The sequence below is a fragment of the Ceratotherium simum genome, chromosome 29, assembly GCF_057802395.1.
Source record: "Ceratotherium simum simum isolate JZ-2026a chromosome 29, ASM5780239v1, whole genome shotgun sequence".
NCBI lineage: Eukaryota > Metazoa > Chordata > Mammalia > Perissodactyla > Rhinocerotidae > Ceratotherium > Ceratotherium simum.
In genome coordinates, this window is record NC_141928.1 from 29392297 (window position 1) to 29410505 (window position 18209).

Consider the following 18209-nt stretch of genomic DNA (forward strand, 5'->3'; position numbering starts at 1 on the left):
TATTTCATAAACTTTTCTTAAGAAACTGCAAACATACACACCCCCTCAAACCCCCAAACTATAGGGTCACAATCATTTGTTTGAAACTCTTGGGGCAGATGTGTTTCATAATTCAGAATTTTTGGTTGTTTATTATGCAACATCATTAGTGGGGTCTGGGGCAACACCCTCTAATCAAACACATTATTTCTGCCATGAAAATCATGACTATTTACTAAATGAGATAAACAAAATGTCTAAAAAGCTTCATGTCAATTAAGGTCAAATTTTACCACTAAATGTTTGCTACAAACTTTCCAAAAACTTTCAGTTTTCAGAATGTTTTGGAATCTGGAATTGCATATAAAGGATGATGGTCCTGTACTTTAAAGCATCCACCTTATGAGTATCAGTTTGTCCTTAAAAAGAACGAGGCAGATCTATACATTTTGAAAGGGAAGGTAAGGCATATTGTTAAGTAATAATGCCATATGTGTCATAGTATTTGGCATCTGTCCAAACAATACTGCTCTGCTCTGCTCAAAAACGAGGTTGGACAGTTATACGACTTATGTTAGGATTTATGTTACATTTATAAAAACAGACTTCCATATTTTCATACATATATACGGTAAATGCATTAAAAGGAGACTTGACTGGATACCCACTAAACTGGTGAGAGTGGTCACCTCTGGAGAACGGAGTGGGGGAGGCTAAAGTGGGGCTACCACATTTTTTTCTACACACTTCTGAATTTTTTGAGACTTTTTTGAAAAGGTGTTTACCTATATTTGGGTAATAAAAATGGAAAAACTGCTTAGAAAAATAAATTGAGGCAATATTGTGGAGGATCTGAGAAGTTTATGTTTAAATCAATGAAGCTAAGGAGCTGTGGACGTTTCTGAGCAGAGCAGTAACAGCAGGCTCATGTATGTAAAATCACTGTATAAGGTCACCTTATGATAATTAGAACATCTCTGTTTTTTGTACTTATCCTGTCTAATGCAAGTTGAGATTCTTCAATTTTCCCAAATTTGATGTATAGATTTTGGTACTTATCTTATTTATTGTTATTATAGGAGAAGACATGAAAACTTAAGTAATATCTTGATACCAAGATGTTGGGAGCACTGAGATCCACCTGAATACTTTTTCGATGCTTGTGAGTAGGTGTTAACACTATGTCACAAGATGCCAAGATCCCATAAGAAGGTGAAATAATCAGATGAGACCCTTGAACAGTAGTACCTCCAGCCTGGAGGTGAACTTCAAATTTGTAGATGGTTCAGAGTGTGTGTGTGTGTGTGTGTGAATGCACATGCGTGTGTGCATCTTTAGAATTTAGAGATGGGTTTAATTGGTTACATTGTCAATCACATGATACCAGGGGCTATCACAAAGTGGATAAAATTCTTATGATTCTGTGATCCAAACTGCTTTTGGTCTCTTTAATCATCCAAGGAACCCAGGGAGGCCACAGCTAGGAAGAGGAAAGGAAATCTCAGAAATGGTAACATTGATCATTATGCAGAAATATGCAAGAATAATATAACTGCAGCCTTTATTGACCTTCCATTGGTCTGTCACTCTAAGTATCATGAACTCAATATAGACACTCTGTTATTGATGATTCTATAAAATCTGCATTTTGATACTGCTAAAGAATTCAGGATTGATAGTGTGGGAGATCAAGATTTGGCCACCCTGAAATATATCTCTTTACCTTGATTGTTTTCTCTGACGGACATTTGACCTCCCCCACTAAAGAATTTGACATAGTAACTCCTTCCTGGGACAGATCTTCTATCTGATGGCTGTAATATAATGTAAAATAGATGTTACAATAGGAAAGGCACCAACAGGCCCATCTTATTGGAAGTTCTGTCTCTCTGGCCACATTCTCTGGATGGCCCTGCGAGGAGTTGCCAGACAAGCATTCACATTTATAAGGGAAATCTCCATTTGTAAAGATATCTCCCCCTCTGTATTGGGAAGAAGGGGGACGACCTCATTTCTAGAAACTTATCAATGTGGAAGGTGAGGACTTAAATCTGCATAATAACCTTACTCTTGTTTACTGTGCTTTAATGGTAATCTCCTGTAACTGACACCCCCCATCTCCAACATCCTCCTTTGTCTTTAGCTGAAGATGGTATTTAAGATGAGAATTTCTGCTACTGTGTTGAGAAACCCAGTGTCCCTGGTTTCTCCCATGTATACATGTTATTAAACTTGGTATTATTTTCTCCTGCTAACCTGTCTTGTTAATTATTTGGCCAGCCAGAAGAACCTTAAGGGAAAGGGCAGAGGGCCATACCCCATCTTCCCCCACAATAGAAATAGTCTTATATCCTAATGACCTGAAACCGTACGTAAATGTGGATGCCTGCCCTCCCAGAACAGGAGGGTAACAGTCCTCCTGGGTGCTGATGATATAGTTTTAATGTCATGGCCCAAGAGTGGCTTCAGTAATTGGTTCTGAGTAATTAACCATTGTCAGTGTTTTTTTTTTTTTTTTTTTTGGTGAGGAAGATTTGCCTTAAGCTAATATCTGTGTCAATCTTCCTCTATTTCGTATGTTGGTTGCTGCCACAGCATGGCTGATGAGTGGTGTAGGTCCACACCTGGGATCTGAACGTGCAAACCCAGGCCACTGAAGTGGAGTACGCTGAACTTAACCACTGTGCCACAGGGCTGGCCCCCCCATTGTCAGTGCTTTTGATGCAAAGTATTCCAAAGCAAACATTTCCCAAAATTTATTTAAATAAATAACAAAACAAAAACAATTACAATAAAACTGAACCCAAATCTATATAACAAGTCCAACCATTCAGTTTTCTTGGGGCTAATTCATCCTGCCAAATCCACTGGGAAGCCGCATGATTCACTGATACATTATTGAGAGTTTTTAATAACCATCGGGGATGGGCCGGCCCGTGGCTTAGCGGTTAAGTGCGCACGCTCTGCTGCTCGTGGCCCGGGTTCGGATCCCGGGCGCGCACTGATGCACCGCTTGTCCAGCCATGCTGAGGCCGAGTCCCACATACAGCAACTAGAAGGATGTGCAACTATGACATACAACTATCTACTGGGGCTTTGGGGGGAAAAAAAAATAACCATTGGGGTGACTGTTAACATCACCTTTGGATATTTTCTAGTTCAGAATAATCTCAACCATGCTTTGTGTGACCTAACTTTGTGTGGAGGGATCCAGGCCACCACTGGAAGAAAAAAAAATTGCCAATAGATTCATCTCTGTAGAGAAGGGGTAACTTTTTTTGTTTTGTTTTTTTTTTAACTGGGACCTGATGAGGTTAAGGAACTTGTTCAAGGTCACACAGCTTTTTTTTTTCCCCCAAAGCCCCAGTAGATAGTTGTATGTCATAGATGCACATCCTTCTAGTTGCTGTATATGGCACATGGCCTCAGCATGGCCGGAGAAGCAGTGCGTCGGTGTGCGCCCAGGATCCGAACCCAGGCCACCAGTAGCAGAGCTGCGCACTTAACCGCTAAGCCACGGGGCCGACGAGAAGGGGTAACTTTTGATTCAAGTGGAGATCTTGGCTAGGTACCTCAATCTTTAAAATAGGGCGAGGACATTACTACCTGTTTTAAGTATGTTCTCACCCAGTGGTATGCTTGAGATGGTTCTCTGGCTTGTAAGACTGTGCACATCTCTTCCCACATCCATGGTCAGTGATGTCAAGTTGGTAACTTGAAATTGGTCATAGCAGGAGTATTTACACCATTGGTTCTCAACGAGGGCAATTTTGCCCCCTAGGGGCCATATGGCAATCTCTAGAGACATATTTTGTTGTCACAACTGGGGAGTTGCTACTGACATCTAGTGGGTAGAAGCCAGGGATGCTACTCAATATCCTATGATGCAAAAGACAGCCCCCCTTAACAAAGAATTATCCAGCCCAAAACATTGATAGTGCTGAGGTTGAAAAACCTTGATTTATACCATGGAAATTGGCAAACTTAACAAGTCTGGCCTTTTTTCTTTTTGAGTGGCAGTTTATCAACCAATAATCCAAAAAATGAATTCTTACACCTCCATCACTGTACAATCTCTAATTCCTATCAGAAGCCTGCTGGGAGAAGTGATGATCGTGAAAGGCTAAAAGCCGTGTTCTCCCCTGGGTAATTCATACATAGCACAGGTTGGCAAACTTTTTCTGTAAAGGGCAGATAGTAAATATTTTAGGCTTTGCAGACCATTTGGTCTCTGTTGCAACTACTTATGTCTGCCATTATAGTGTGAAAGCATCCACAGACAATATGTAAATGAATGAGCATGGCTGTGCTCTAATAAACTTTATTTAGAAAGCAGGGTGGTAGTTTGCTGATCTATGACTTAGACAATCAGCTTAACCCTACCTCAGAACTGCCTTCATTGAGGCTTTATTCTGATGCTAAACCTTCAGCGTTTATTAATTTATAAGAAATAACCAAATAATTAATTTATAAGAAATTATAATTAGTACTATAATTTTATATAATTATATAATAATTGTATAATTATTATTTATACTATTATTATAATTATTAATTTATAAGAAATAATAGAATTATATTTGCTGCGATATATGGTACAAAAAAATCATTGAGAACATTTTCCACTGGATCATTATGTGCTTAATTCTTAAGGTCCCACAGGAAAAATTTCTTAAAATGCTTGGCTTCCCATTGAGGAACTAATTACGCTTACTTTTTTTTTTTTTTTTTGTGAGGAAGACCAGCCCTGAGCTAACATCCGATGCCAATCCTCCTCTTTTTTGCTGAGGAAGACTGGCCCTGGGCTAACATCCGTGCCCATCTTCCTCTACTTTATATGGGACTGGCCACAGCATGGCTCAACAAGCCGTACGTTGGTGCGAGCCTGGGATCCAAACCTGCAAACCCCTGCCGCCGCAGTGGAGCACGTGCACTTAACAACTTGCGCCACCCAGCTGGCCCCCTATGCTTACTTTTTTCTGATTTTACTTTGTATACCAGGAAGCTCAAAACTATACTTGATATTCACCTACAGCACTATTTCCTAACTTGCCTAATAAGAAACAGCTCTGAGTGCTTAAAAAACTACAGGTTCCTGAGCTCCACACAGCTCTCCCGAATCTCAGTCTTAGGTTGGGGGATGGGGGGTGGGGCATGGGGGGGATGGGGGGCAGGGCCAGACCAGCGCTTCTCAAACTTCATGTACTTATAAGTCACCTGGGAATCTTGTTGAAAGGCAGATTCTGATCCACTAGGTCTGGGGTAGGGCCTGAGATTCAGAATTTCTGAACAGCTCCCAGGTGATGTTGATACTGTTGGTCCTGTGACCCCAATTCGAGCAGCAAGTTCCTAGAATATCAATATTTTGGTAACAAATTCTCTCCAGATGATTCTTATCACTGAATTGTCTTTCAGCTATGTTTTTCCTTATAACTGTTATGTTTATGTTCTACTTTTACATGGTTTTGGTTTCTGCTTTAATTTATAATTTGAAATTTCATTATGTATGTTCTTGCTTTAAGTCCCTTACATCCTTTGCAGGGGGTAAGATGGGGGCTAGAAATAAATCTAAGATGAATAACTTTGAATGCACCTTTTTGTGTGTGTGTGTGTGTGTGTGTGTGTGTGTGAGGAAGATCAGCCCTGAGCAAACATCCGTGCTCATCCTCCTCTTTTTGCTGCGGGAGACCAGCTCTGAGCTAACATCTATTGCCAATCCTCCTCCTTTTTTCCCCCAAAGCCCGAGTGCATATTTGTATGTCACAGCACATCCTTCTAGTTGCTGTATGTGGGACGCGGCCTCAGCATGGTTGGAGAAGCAGTGCGACGGTGCGCAACCGGGATCTGAACCGGGCCCCCACTAGCGGAGCCCCCAGTAGCAGAGCATGTGCACTTAACCGCTAAGCCATGGGGCTGGCCCTGCACTTTTTTTTTTTTTTTACAATTGTGAAACATAAGTTTAGTCTGATACTTACTAGTTGTACAACTAATCCATATATAACAAATAACCAGATTAATTTTATGTTATTTCTTCAGGGCTGGGGTTTTTCGATGCTTTCAAGTTTGGGGTCTTCAAATTTGAAGTTAATGAACATATTTATATCTGCCTTACTGTACATCTGTTTAAGCTTAAAAACGCTCCCTCTCCAGCTCTTGCTGATCCTCTGGGCCAATATAATAGGTCCTCAAGATGCTGGCTGCTTAGATTTATATTCTCTAATCTTGCCAACGAAGAGTTTCTGTACAGGATCAAATTCCGTATTAAATGCCACTACTGTAACACGAATGGTCTTCCACAAACTGACACAGCCGGAAGACCGACAAAGGAAAATCCCAAGCCCTCTGAAGAATCCTGTGGAGTCCATTACTTGCACAGAAACTCGATGGTCTCGAGTGCCAGAGCGGCCACGGTTCTACTTCCGGCCATGGATCACCCCCAGCCGCCTACCCGCCTCGCAATGCATTATGGGGCGCCGTCCAGTCAGGCGAAGCTCGCTGAGAGGAAGGTGGGCGCGTGCGATTGAACCTGAATGCAGTTTTAAAACGTCCACTCTTTCAGTTTATATTTGGGAATTAATAGTTTTTGTGCCCGTCATCTTGTCTGATCTCAAAGATTTGTGAGTAAAAGTTATCCCGTTTCCCAGGAAGGCGGTAAAAGCATTTACTCGTGCTTCTCCTTCCTCACAGTAGAACTTCAGGATTAAAATGCCCAGCTTCCGCTTGTCTTCTCAGTCTTGCTGTTTGTTTCCCCTTGAAGCCCTTAGCAATGGGCAGGAGGTAGCAAAGGGGCCAGTGGACTGTGTTTAGTGGCAGAGGGTGGACCTTCTGGCTCCGTGTGAAGTCTGTCGGCCACAGATTGAGCAGTTCCTTCGGCTGTTGACCGTATTTGCAGCGTCTTCTGAGTTGCGAGCAGAAGCAGCGCGAGGACGCCGGGCACCAAATGCTTGCGGGGTTAGGCTTGTCCCCGAGTGGTCAGGCCATGCTCTGGTGTCCAGGTGGTGGCGGGCAGCCCTCTCTGCTCTTGGAGCCTGGCTAAGTAAGTATGTTAAATTTCCTTTGTCACTAGGTGGCAGAATATAATTAAGATGTCAGAATTTTTTCCATAATGTTGGAAGGTGTTTCTAGCTCTTTGCTAATGACCTCTTTCATTACTTTGCAGTATTTGCTAATGCCACTTAGGGCTGAGGCAATGAAATAAAATTTCCTCCCGCAAACACTTCCTATAGTTATTCAGGATTTTACTTTTTTCATTTAACTGGCTTGCCTCTTAGGGGGAAGCATTCTTAACATAAAGCACATTGTCTTCCTAAGGGCTACTGTTTGGACAATCCAAGTTTCATATTTTTACATATTACTTTGCTATTCTTTTGAAGCAAATCCCAGCCACTGTTTCACTTCACTTGTACCAATTCTAGTGTGTATCTCTAAAATAAGGACTGTTGAATCTGTGGTTTTGATGATTAACACAATCAAATAACAATATATTCCTGTGGCTCATAGTATAAGGATATGCACAGTTACAGATGCCCAGCTTTGCAGAGGGTGGGTGTGGTCTGCCTGGAGTGGGCCAATTTCCTTCCTATGGAATCTGAGATGTATTCTGCTGGGGAAAATACATCCCTGACCCGATGTGGAACTCTTTTTCAGCCCTCAGATGAGTGTATGCAAAGAGTTGAAATGAACAGAAAGCAACAGACCGACTGTGTGGTCGGCATATACAAGTTCAGAGTCTCCTCCAGTGTCAATCTTTCACATGCCCTCTGCCCCATTTTCAGTCATCAGAGGGGCGGAGAGTCTTCAGCTGAAGCTCCTGTGGCCGGGAGCCCTGGCTCCTGGGGTCTCAGTCGTGTGCTCCATTTCCTGCCCTTCCAGGGCCGGTCTCAGCTCTCACCTCTTCCTCAGCTGGGGGTTCTCCTTCCTCCTTTCCTCGTAATTAGCACCGACCCACAGTAACTTTTTACCTGTTTGCGTTAGCTGATTGGGTACACCTTTTCTGCAAGGCTTGTTGTATTTTCCTCTTTCTTCACTTCCTCTTCAGACTCCCATTGTTACATGGAGGACCCAGTTGATTCCCCTTTCTACAGTGCTAATACCACAAACTTGGCTGGTTGGCCTCACTTCTCTTTTCCCACTTCCACTTCTCCATGTCCTGAATGTTTGCCACACGTCAGGGACTGCACCGTCTGCTGGGGATACAGGAATGAAGGAAACAGAACCCTGTCTTTGAAGAGCTCACACCTTGGCTGGGTGCGAGGTGAGCAGGGGAGTGGAGCATAAATGAAGGCAGAGCAACGTGATATTTGCCAGAAAAAATGTAGGCACAGGTGATACAGGGACATAGAAGAGGAGTGGGCTTACTATGCTTGGTGGGATGGGAGGGAGGCGGGTCAGAAAAGGCTTGCCCAGGGTGAGCATTTTCTTCCTATTTTTGCATTTATTTTAGTTTTGGATCATGTTATACATTCATATAGTTCAAATGTATATGCATATATTTTAAAATAAATTTATAAATTTATATATCTCCCACAACCCCCATTACTCTTCTGCCCATCCCCATGCTCTCCCAACTGCTGCTATTAGTTTCTTGCATATCCTTCCAGAATTTCTGTATGCATACATGAGCAAACATAAATAAGCTTTTTTTCTTTTTCCCTTCTTTTTACCCCAAAGGCAGCGTATTAGTCTTTCTAGTCTGCATTTTGCTTTTGTTGTTTAGTGGTTAATAAAATGGACTCTGGAATCAGGATGCCTGCATTCAAATCCCAGTTGTATAATTTACTAGCTCTGTGAACTTGTTGCTTAACTTTTCATTGCTTTAGTTTCTACATCTTTATCTGAAGTCTTCAAAATCTTGCAACTTTATCATAGACTAAACTTTATCGTAAACTTTATGAACATACGTATGCAACTTTATCATATACTAAAATCTTGTATGGACATTCTGTTCTGTTCTCTTGGTCTGTCTATTCATGTACCAGTACCGTACTGTTTTAATTTTAGAGGTTTTATGTTATGTTTACTATCTGGTAGGGCTAGTCTCCAGATGGTGACTTGAAGGATCAATGGAATTCCCCAGGCAGAAATGACGGCAGCAGCAATGATGACTAATGTTATTAGTACAAACTAATAAATTAGTACAAACAAATTAGTACCGCCACCACCACCACCACCATTTTATTTTATGCCTACTATGTGCAAGATGCTGTAACTCACTCCTTGTTTACTCTTATTTTTTACGATGCTTGTTTTCCCTTTGCTGTGAAATTTTTACCTCTTTATTTAAATTTTTTTACTTCATTGTAGTTTACTTTTTTTTGTTTTTTGTGAGGAAGACTAGCCCTGAGCTAACATCCGATGCCAATCCTCGTGTTTTTGCTGAGGAAGATTGGCCCTGGCCTAACATCCATGTCCATCTTCCTCTGCTTTATATGGGACGCCACCACAGCATGGCTTGACAAGTGGTGCGTCGGTCCGCGCCAGAATCTGAACCTGCGAACCCCAGGCCACCAAAGCGGAGTGTGTGCACTTAACTGCTGTGCCACCGGGCCAGCCCCTGTAGTTTACTTTTTAAGCCACTTTAAATCCTTTTGGAAACAAGGAGAGGCATAAATAGGAAAAGAACCAGGAGCTGTATTAGTTGCTTTGCATAGTAAATCCCTAATTCTCATAACAACCCCATAAGGTAGGTATTATTATCCTCTTTTTACAATTGATGACACTGAAGCTCAGAGAGGTGGAGTAATTCTCTCAAGGTTATATAGCAAATAAGTGTAGATTCCGAATTCAGACCAAGGTCTGTTGGTGTTATAGCCTTTGTGGTTCCTGACGCTATTACCAAACCAAGTGGGCTCGCCTCCTGCTAAGTTAAGTAAGACTCTACACCAGTGGAAGTTGTCTCACAAAGCAAAGTATATTTGCAGCAAATAGGAGCCCATGAGAAATTGTTTCCAAAGTCATGGCGTCCCTGAACAAAGGGAAGCAGGAATTTTTATTTTGGTTGGGGAATGAGTATTCAAAAGGGTGAGGCGGGTATTTGCTTGCACAGGCTCAGTTGGGGAATATGTTTCCACATAATGAGGCCTAAGCTCCTCCTGCAGAGATCTTTGCATTAAAAATAAGGCAAAGGTCATGGGCGTAGCTCTTGTGGTGAGGCATGGTCAGTTCCAGGATGGTTGGTGGTTAGGTCTCCCTTGAGTTTCTCGCTTGGTCAGTTTCAGGAGGGTTGGTGGTTACATCTCAATAACACAGAAAAGGCAAAGAAACAACTTGGAAAAACAGTTAACTGCTTCCAAACCCACCTTTGAGTTTCTTGAGGTGCCTAATCTGTGACAGTGCTTCTTTATTTCATTTTTTTATTTTTTTTGTGTGTGAGGAAGATCAGCCCTGAGCTAACAGCCATGCCAATCCTTCTCTCTTTGCTGAGGAAGACTGGCCCTGAGCTAACATCCATGCCGATCTTCCTCCACTTTACGTGGGACGCTGCCACAGCATGGCCTGACAGGTGGTGCGTTGGTGCGTGCCCTGAATCTGAACCCGGGCCGCCAGCAGTGGAATGGGTGCACTTAACCACTACGCCACGGGACCGGCCCCAACAGTGCTTCTTTAAACTGGATGAGGTTCTTTATTAGGATTATTATAAAGATAGCAGAAAGAATAGCTGAGAAAGAAACTGAGCCCATAATAGGGAACAATTATATACGTTTTTCCTAGCGGCTAATATACATATATAGTAACTACGGACTATGTAAAATCATCACTACCATATGATTTTGGAGTTAACTCATTAGTTAACCAAACATATCCAGAGCCTACCATATGTCAGGCACTGTGCTAGGTGTGGAGGATATAATGACACCTGGTCCCTTAACTCCTCCTGTCGGAGTTACCTAGCAGGTTTTCCTGATCTGGGTGCTCTTCATCCATTGCACTCTGAAGAATATCTAGTCTATTTCTTCATCCCATGCTAGTTTATGCCAGGCTTTTTTGTTTCAAAGCTGATAATGCATTTATGTATAACTAGTAGCAGTTTCTTGGAGTGCTGTTTTAAAGATTATGAGGCTGTATCTGAATCAGTGGCAAAGAGTACATGATTAATTAGTCATGCCTGCCATGGGGGTGGAGGGAGAAATGAACAAGCCATGTATTTGTCATACTAGTCCAGAATGATCAGGTTTTCTCTGCATTTGTTACAAACAACACCAACTATATTTATTGCTCCAACTTACCATTTCTCAAATTGCTGCATAAGCTATTGCCTTCTTGGGAAGTCCTGGAATAAAGAAATCCATCTAACTTGGTTGAGTCCTATTTTCTCAAACATATTTTTTGTCCAAGGAATCTTGTCTCTTCTTCATTGCTAATTGCACAATCCGTATCAATGCTGGATGTATCACTCTCCTCCAGTTCTGTAAATGTGTCTACCATCACTGCCCATGAGTGCCCTGGATTTCCCAGGGTGGTTGTAGTGACTTTTGTTGGGAAGGGAAAACTCTGGGCTGAATGATACTCTGTTCTATAGAAGCCGTTTATTCAATGATTTCGTCCTCTATCTTGCTATCTAAAATTCCTCTTCCTGCCATAGCTGGGGTTAAAAATGGTCACTGGTTGCCTATCTGGGGTTTTACTGTTTAACTTTTTGAAGACCACACACAAATGAGTTCTTTCATCCCTGGAGTTAGTTAGAAGGTAGTTCTGTTCATTCTGTTTGTTGTCTGAAAGCCATGCTAATTAATGAAAAACTTCCTCTAGGAAGTTAATCCTCAAATGGCTGTGGCCTCATGGAAAATGCATTTGAATTGCGAGCAGGTTTCTCTCTGTTCGCTCATGGTTACTTCTCTGGGCACAGAAGGTAGGGAAGTGGCGGCAGTTGTGCTACAGCATGGTGCAGTCATGGAAAGAGTATTGCATTTGGAGTCACTAGCTCTGGGGGCAAGTCCTGGTGCCGTTAGTTGGTTGCTGTGTAAACTTGAGCCAGTTGCTTAAACTCTGAACGTTACAGTTTAACCTATAAAATGATGATTCTAGTAATAATTCTGGACTCCCTACTTTAGGGAGTTGTTGAGAGGACTAAATCGGATGATATATGGAAAGCACCTTTGCAAAAGTAAGTTTTTATTATTAGATGTCTGAGTTTACATTTTTCCCTGCTGGTTTTCCCATTGTTCTTGTTTTAACCAAAAACAATATGTGAAATACAGTCCTTCTTGCAGCTTTTCCAGATGTGCTTTTTATGAAAAGCTAATAGACAACGCCTGATACTAAGTCCAACTTGGTTTTGGTGGTAGACTTCCTCTTGTTTTTTCTTTCACTGGTCCTCTTGTTCACCACTGTTCGTAGATTTTAAGCATAGTGTTGACTCTAATTCATAAATTATACCTTAACGTTAATGTCTTTTAACAAGGCTATGAAGAGAAGGATAAAAGGAGATGCTCTCCTCTCCTACAAAACTTAAAAAAAAAAAATTTTGTTGAGTAAATGCTCCAGGTAGCTGGAACTCAGGGAGAAGTGAAAGCCTAAGAGCAAAAGGTAGAGTGTTAGAGTAGAATTACTTATTTGACAAAATGTTAAGGGTCTATAGTCTGTGCCTTAATTTAGGTGACAATGTGAGGAGTTATAAGGTGGGATCCTGTTGTGTACGGCACAGCTTTCTGCCATCTCACTGGTTCTGTCTCACTCACTCCTTTTTCTTCTGTCAACTTCTTTTTCCTTTCTGGAACAACTGTCGCATTCCTTCCTTAGTGGCCTGCAGGGTATTTACACCCAGACTCTCTTCTAAGAAGGACTTGTTGCCCAGCTCCAAGGAGTGGGTCAGCAGACAGTCTCCCACTGTTAGCTCCTTCAGGGTCTACTTCAGCAGCAGGCTGCCACTTTCCCCAAAGTCACACCATTCCCAGGGTGACCCACATCCAATGACTGAGTGAGATGGGGGTATAAAGCCTGGGCCAGTTCAACCTCATGTGAGACAGTCTGATGGGAACTAGTTGCTCTGGAGCTCCCAGCCTGCTTAGCTGAGGCTCTGTTGGGTCAGCTAACAGGTCAGATTCTTCCTCTCCCAATCCTGCCTCCTCCTCCTCCTTTTCATAGGTATCGACCCCTAATATATATATATATATATATATATATATATATTTTTTTTTTTTTGGTGAGGAAGATCAGCCCTGAGCTAACATCCATGCTAATCCTCCTCTATTTTTGCTGAGGAAGTCTGGCTCTGAGCTAACGTCTATTGCCAATCCTCCTCCTTTTTTTTCCCCAAAGCCCCAGTAGATAGTTGTATGTCGTAGTTGTACATCCTTCTAGTTGCTGTACGTGGGATGTGGCCTCAGCATGGCCGGAGAAGCGGTGCATCAGTGGGCGCCCAGGATCCTAACCTGGGCCACCAGTAGTGGAGCACTTGCACTTAACCACTAAGCCATGGGGCCGGCCCCTTAATAAATATATTTTTAAAAAGGCTTTGAGATATAATTTTACATACCATAAAGTCACTCTTTGAAGTGTACAACTCAGTGGTTTTTAATATATTCACAAAGTTGTACAACGATCACTGCTATTTCCAGAATATTTTCATGACTCCCAAGAAAGAAATCTCATACACCTTAGCAGTCATTCCTCATTATCTTCTCCCTCAGCCCTTGGCAACCATTAATGTACTTTCTGTCTCTATAGATTTGCTTATTCTGGATGTTTCATATAAATGGAATCATACTATATGTGGCTTTTTGTGACTGCTTTCACTTAGCATAATGGTTTCAAGGTTTATCCATGTTATAGCATGTTTCAGTATTTCATTTTTATGGATGAATAATATTCCAAAATGTAGTATAGAAATAAAAATATACTAAATTTTGCTTATCCATTCATCAGTTGATGTACATTTGAGTTGGCCTAATAAATATCTTGCACCCCAAACTCCATCTCAGCATCTACTTCTGGAGAGCCCAGCCTGCAGACTACCCACACTTGGGACCCTTGGGACCTCAACTTCTGCACCAGTGGGGGTTATCAAGAAATTCTTCCAATAAACATGGTTCTGCCCAAAGAGAAATTCTAGTACCAGATGCCAAGATAATAAAAAGCTCTCCATTGAGTCAGCCCTGATGGCCTAGTGATTAAAGTTTGGTGCTCACTGCTTCAGCAGCCCAGGTTTGCTTCCTGGTCGTGGAACCACACCACCTGTCTGTCAGTTGCCATGCTGTGGCAGTGGCTCACATAGAAGAACTAGAACAACTTACAACTAGGATATACAATCATGTACTGGGACTTGGGGGAGGAGAAAAAAAAGCTCTCCATCTTATTACAATAAGTACTGGAGGCCATCCGGATGTCTGCTTGGTCTTGGAGTCAGCTTGTTCAGGGAGGAGATTTAGTGTAGTTGAAATCTGGTGGAAAAAGGAGAAGATAGAAGAGCCAGGTGAGAGGTGAGCCCAGAGGGACCTGTAGGGGCCACATTGTGAATCGCAGTTATGCCACGATGAGATATTTGGACCCTTCTTGTAGCAGTGGGAACTCAAGGAAGGCAGGTGAGGTGTGATCAGGGGTGCCCTCACTTCATTTGTGGATTACAAATGGTGGGCAGCTCTTCTATCTTGGAAGATGTTGTGAGTTGGCTGGAGTCTGAGCAGGGGAAGTTGCTGGAGATGAAGGGATGAATTGTAGGTTGACGAGGGAGTCAGAATGAATATCAGGTGAGGACCCTGCACATGAGACTCCAGGAAAGGTGGAAAGGATGCATGGAAAGAGAGGCAGTGTGGCATAGTAGAAAGAATATGGCCTTGGAGTCTGATACAAATGGGTTTTTTGTGTGTGTGTGAGGAAGATCAGCCCTGAGCTAACATCCGTTACCAATCCTCCTCTTTTTGCTGAGGAAGATTGGCCCTGGGCTAACATCCGTGCCCATCTTCCTCTACTTTATATGGGACGCCGCCACAGCGTGGCTTGACAGGCGGTGCATTGGTGCGTGCTCAGGATCCGAACCTGCAAACCCCGGGCCGCTGAAGCCGAGCTTGCGTACTTAATTGCTGCACCATCGGGCCGGCCCCCTGATACAAATGGGTTTTGATTCCTCTTTCATCCTTTAGCAGCTGTGTAACCTTAGGCAGATTACCTAACTTTTCTTCATCTTTAAAAGGATGCTAGTAATCCTTACCTCTCAGCATTTTGTTGTGAAGTTGAAGTGAGGTAGCCTGTTTAAGGCAACTAGCTCCTCTTAGCTCACTTTTCCTGTCCCCATAACTAGGGCAGGCCCAAAAGGCAGGACCCAGGTTGGAGGCCCAGAGTCAAATCATCACGTACCCAAGGGCAGGGGGCAGGGATGGTCAGGGGAGATGGGGACTAAGGAGCGGGAAGGGGGAAAGGAGGGAGGCCAGAACCCAGGGAATTGCAGGGCTGGGCCCAGGCAGGAGCACATCTCCATGGATAATGTTTCTCTGGAGCTTTCTTTTTTTTGCAGTTTCAGAACAGCCGCTCCCTGACCCACCAACTCAGGCCTCTCTGCAACTTCAAATGGTGGCCGCTGGGGTCCGTTTGGATGGTGGAGCCTGACAAACCCCACAATTTTAGACCTCTTAGAACCAGAAGAAGTAGAAGCCAAGGGCTGTGTTTGGCAGGTGCACCTGCCTAGTGCTGAGGAGTTTGTAACCAGCTACCTCCTTCCTTTCTTGCTTTCCTCTTATTTTTTAAACGCCCTTTCACTGACACGTCTTGATTTTTAAAAAAGTTATTTTGCATCTGTTAATTTTCAGTTCCAAGTGATATATGGTTGAGATCCATGACCTCTGAGGCTCCTTGCTGTCCCGCAATGCTGGGACTGAAAGTCAAGCGGAGTTCGGCACCTGCTTCTGAGCCATCTTGGACTCTTGCCATCTCAGAAGTTAATCTCATCCTTCTCGGAATCTGCCACTTATCAGCTGTGTGGAGACACTGCCAGCCTCCAAAAACACTAAAACGGTACAGAAAACTGCATTTGACCCCTGGGGAATCATTCATCTTCTGTGTGGAGACACTGCCAAGCTCCAGAAACATGAAAATGGTGCAAAATCTGTGTGTTTGACCTGTTGGGAATCACTCATTGGCACCTCCACATTCAGGAGTACAAAGATAATTGAGGTATGTAAAAAGGAGCCTGAGGCCACACCAAAACCTGAAGTATTTTCTTTCTTTGATGCTTACCAGGATTTGTGGGTATTTGGTTGTCCTGTGTTCATTTATTTGGCACACATTTGCCCAGTGCCTCCTAATACTCTGAAATTTATGGAATTGCAATTTTTTGCGGATCAAAGGTGATAAAATAGCAGTGATTTCACATGGTCTGATGTAACATACGACAGGAGCCGTGCCAGGAGCTGGAGAAACAGAGATGAAACACAGCTTCTGGCCTGAAGGGGCTTACAGAGTCCAGGGGGGGAGGTGGACGCAAATAGTTGGAACACAAGTAATAAGGTTCTATTGGAGTTGTGTACCAAGGGCGGTGTGTGATATGCCTCCAAGAGGGAGGGACTAAAGGAAAGGCTTCCCAGAGAGGCCTCCTGGGCTTTAGTCGTATATGGAATAAGAGTTTTTTGGTGAAGTTCTCAAAATTGACCAGCCAAGCTAGGGATACACAGTGTGGTGGCTGTGTAGTATGCCAATTTTGCTTGAAGTCTAACTGCTATAATACATCCTTTATTCTGTATCACTCATCATGGCTCTGGTTCTCTGACTGTCCCCTGACTAATATACACAGTAAGTCTCAATTCACCCTGTGTTTGATTGATTAGCATTCTGTATTTGATGACCATGTTAAGTAGCAAAGAATAATGTATTTGCAAATGCCAGCATCTATGATGACAGTCCCTTGGGTGGACTTGGAGGCTGGCTGCCGCATCCCAGCTCCCCACTCAGCAAGTCATGTCTCCAACTCCCACATTATGACAGAGGCAATTGTTGAATTCAAGACAGTACCTTCTAGGGAGCTCCTGGTAGGATCTAGGCACTGATCTAAGAGCTCTGCATGCATTACTTCACTGAATCGTTACAACCTATGAGGTTGGTACAAGTGTTATCCCTATTGTGTGGCTTAGGATACCAATGCACAAAGTGATTAAGTAACCAGTACTCCATATTATGTCTCAGAATGGAAGAGAATTGCTCCAGACTTCTCATTTTTCTTCATTTTGCTAAATTTTCATTTGGAAACAGAGATCCTTGCTCTGCATCCCTTTAACTTCTGGCTATCTCTTCTGCCTTCCCCTGTCAGAGACTGAGTTCCCAAAGCCAAAGACACAGGGCTCTGACCCTTCAAAGGTCCCAGGAGAGAAGAGCTTGAACTTGAATGCAGCGCTGGGGGAGGGTCTTCCCCCTTCTCAGCTAGCACTGTGGGAGTCCAGCTGCTGCCAGACGACGAGGCCAGGGGGAGAGAGGGGCTTTAGCTTTCAGAAAATAAAAAAGGATTTAGTAGCTGACTGAGCCTTGAGAGGAGAGAGAGTAGGGAAGATACAGGGCTAATACTTCAGTCTGATATTCAAGGGCTTCCACAGTCTCTCCCCAACCTGCTTTCCCAGATTATTTCCCATCCCTCACACCCGGAAACAATAAATGACTCTGGGTGAGTGCATGGAGCCCTTGTGCAAAGTCTCATTTGGAGGCCTTGCTAAATTGTAGATTTTAATTCAGTAGGTCTGAGGTGGGGCCTGAGACTCTGCATTTATAGCAAGCTCCTGGGAGATATAGATGCTGTTGATCTGTGGACCACACTTTGAGTAGCAAGGCTCTAGACCTCGTTTTTCCCTTAGTCCTTAAGGAAAACATTAGTCCTTTGGAAACTTAAGCCTGTAGAAGCTATTTGAAGGGAAACAAGATATTTTACACTGACTCAAGCTAATTTGGCATTGAGCAATTGGGAAATTCTTTTGGTAGATACGTGGTGACCAATGTCCTGGTTTGCCTGGCACTGTGGGGTTTTCTGGGACATGGGAGTTTCAGTGCTAAAACTGAGAAAGTCCTGGGCAAACCAGGATGAGTTGGTCTCCATACCTCTGGTGGTTACAGGTTGGTGGGGGCTATAGATCCCCTTCTTTACAACCTCCACACCAGGTGAGGTCTTAGACAAAATTCCGCTAAAGCTGTGAGTGTTTATTAGCCAGCAGGTACAAGAACAGTCCTACAACTGGTTCTTAAGGCTTTGGGGAAGACCCATTCTCTGCCTTAGGCACTAGGACTAGCCTTACAGGTTCTCTCTAAAGTGGACATAAGGA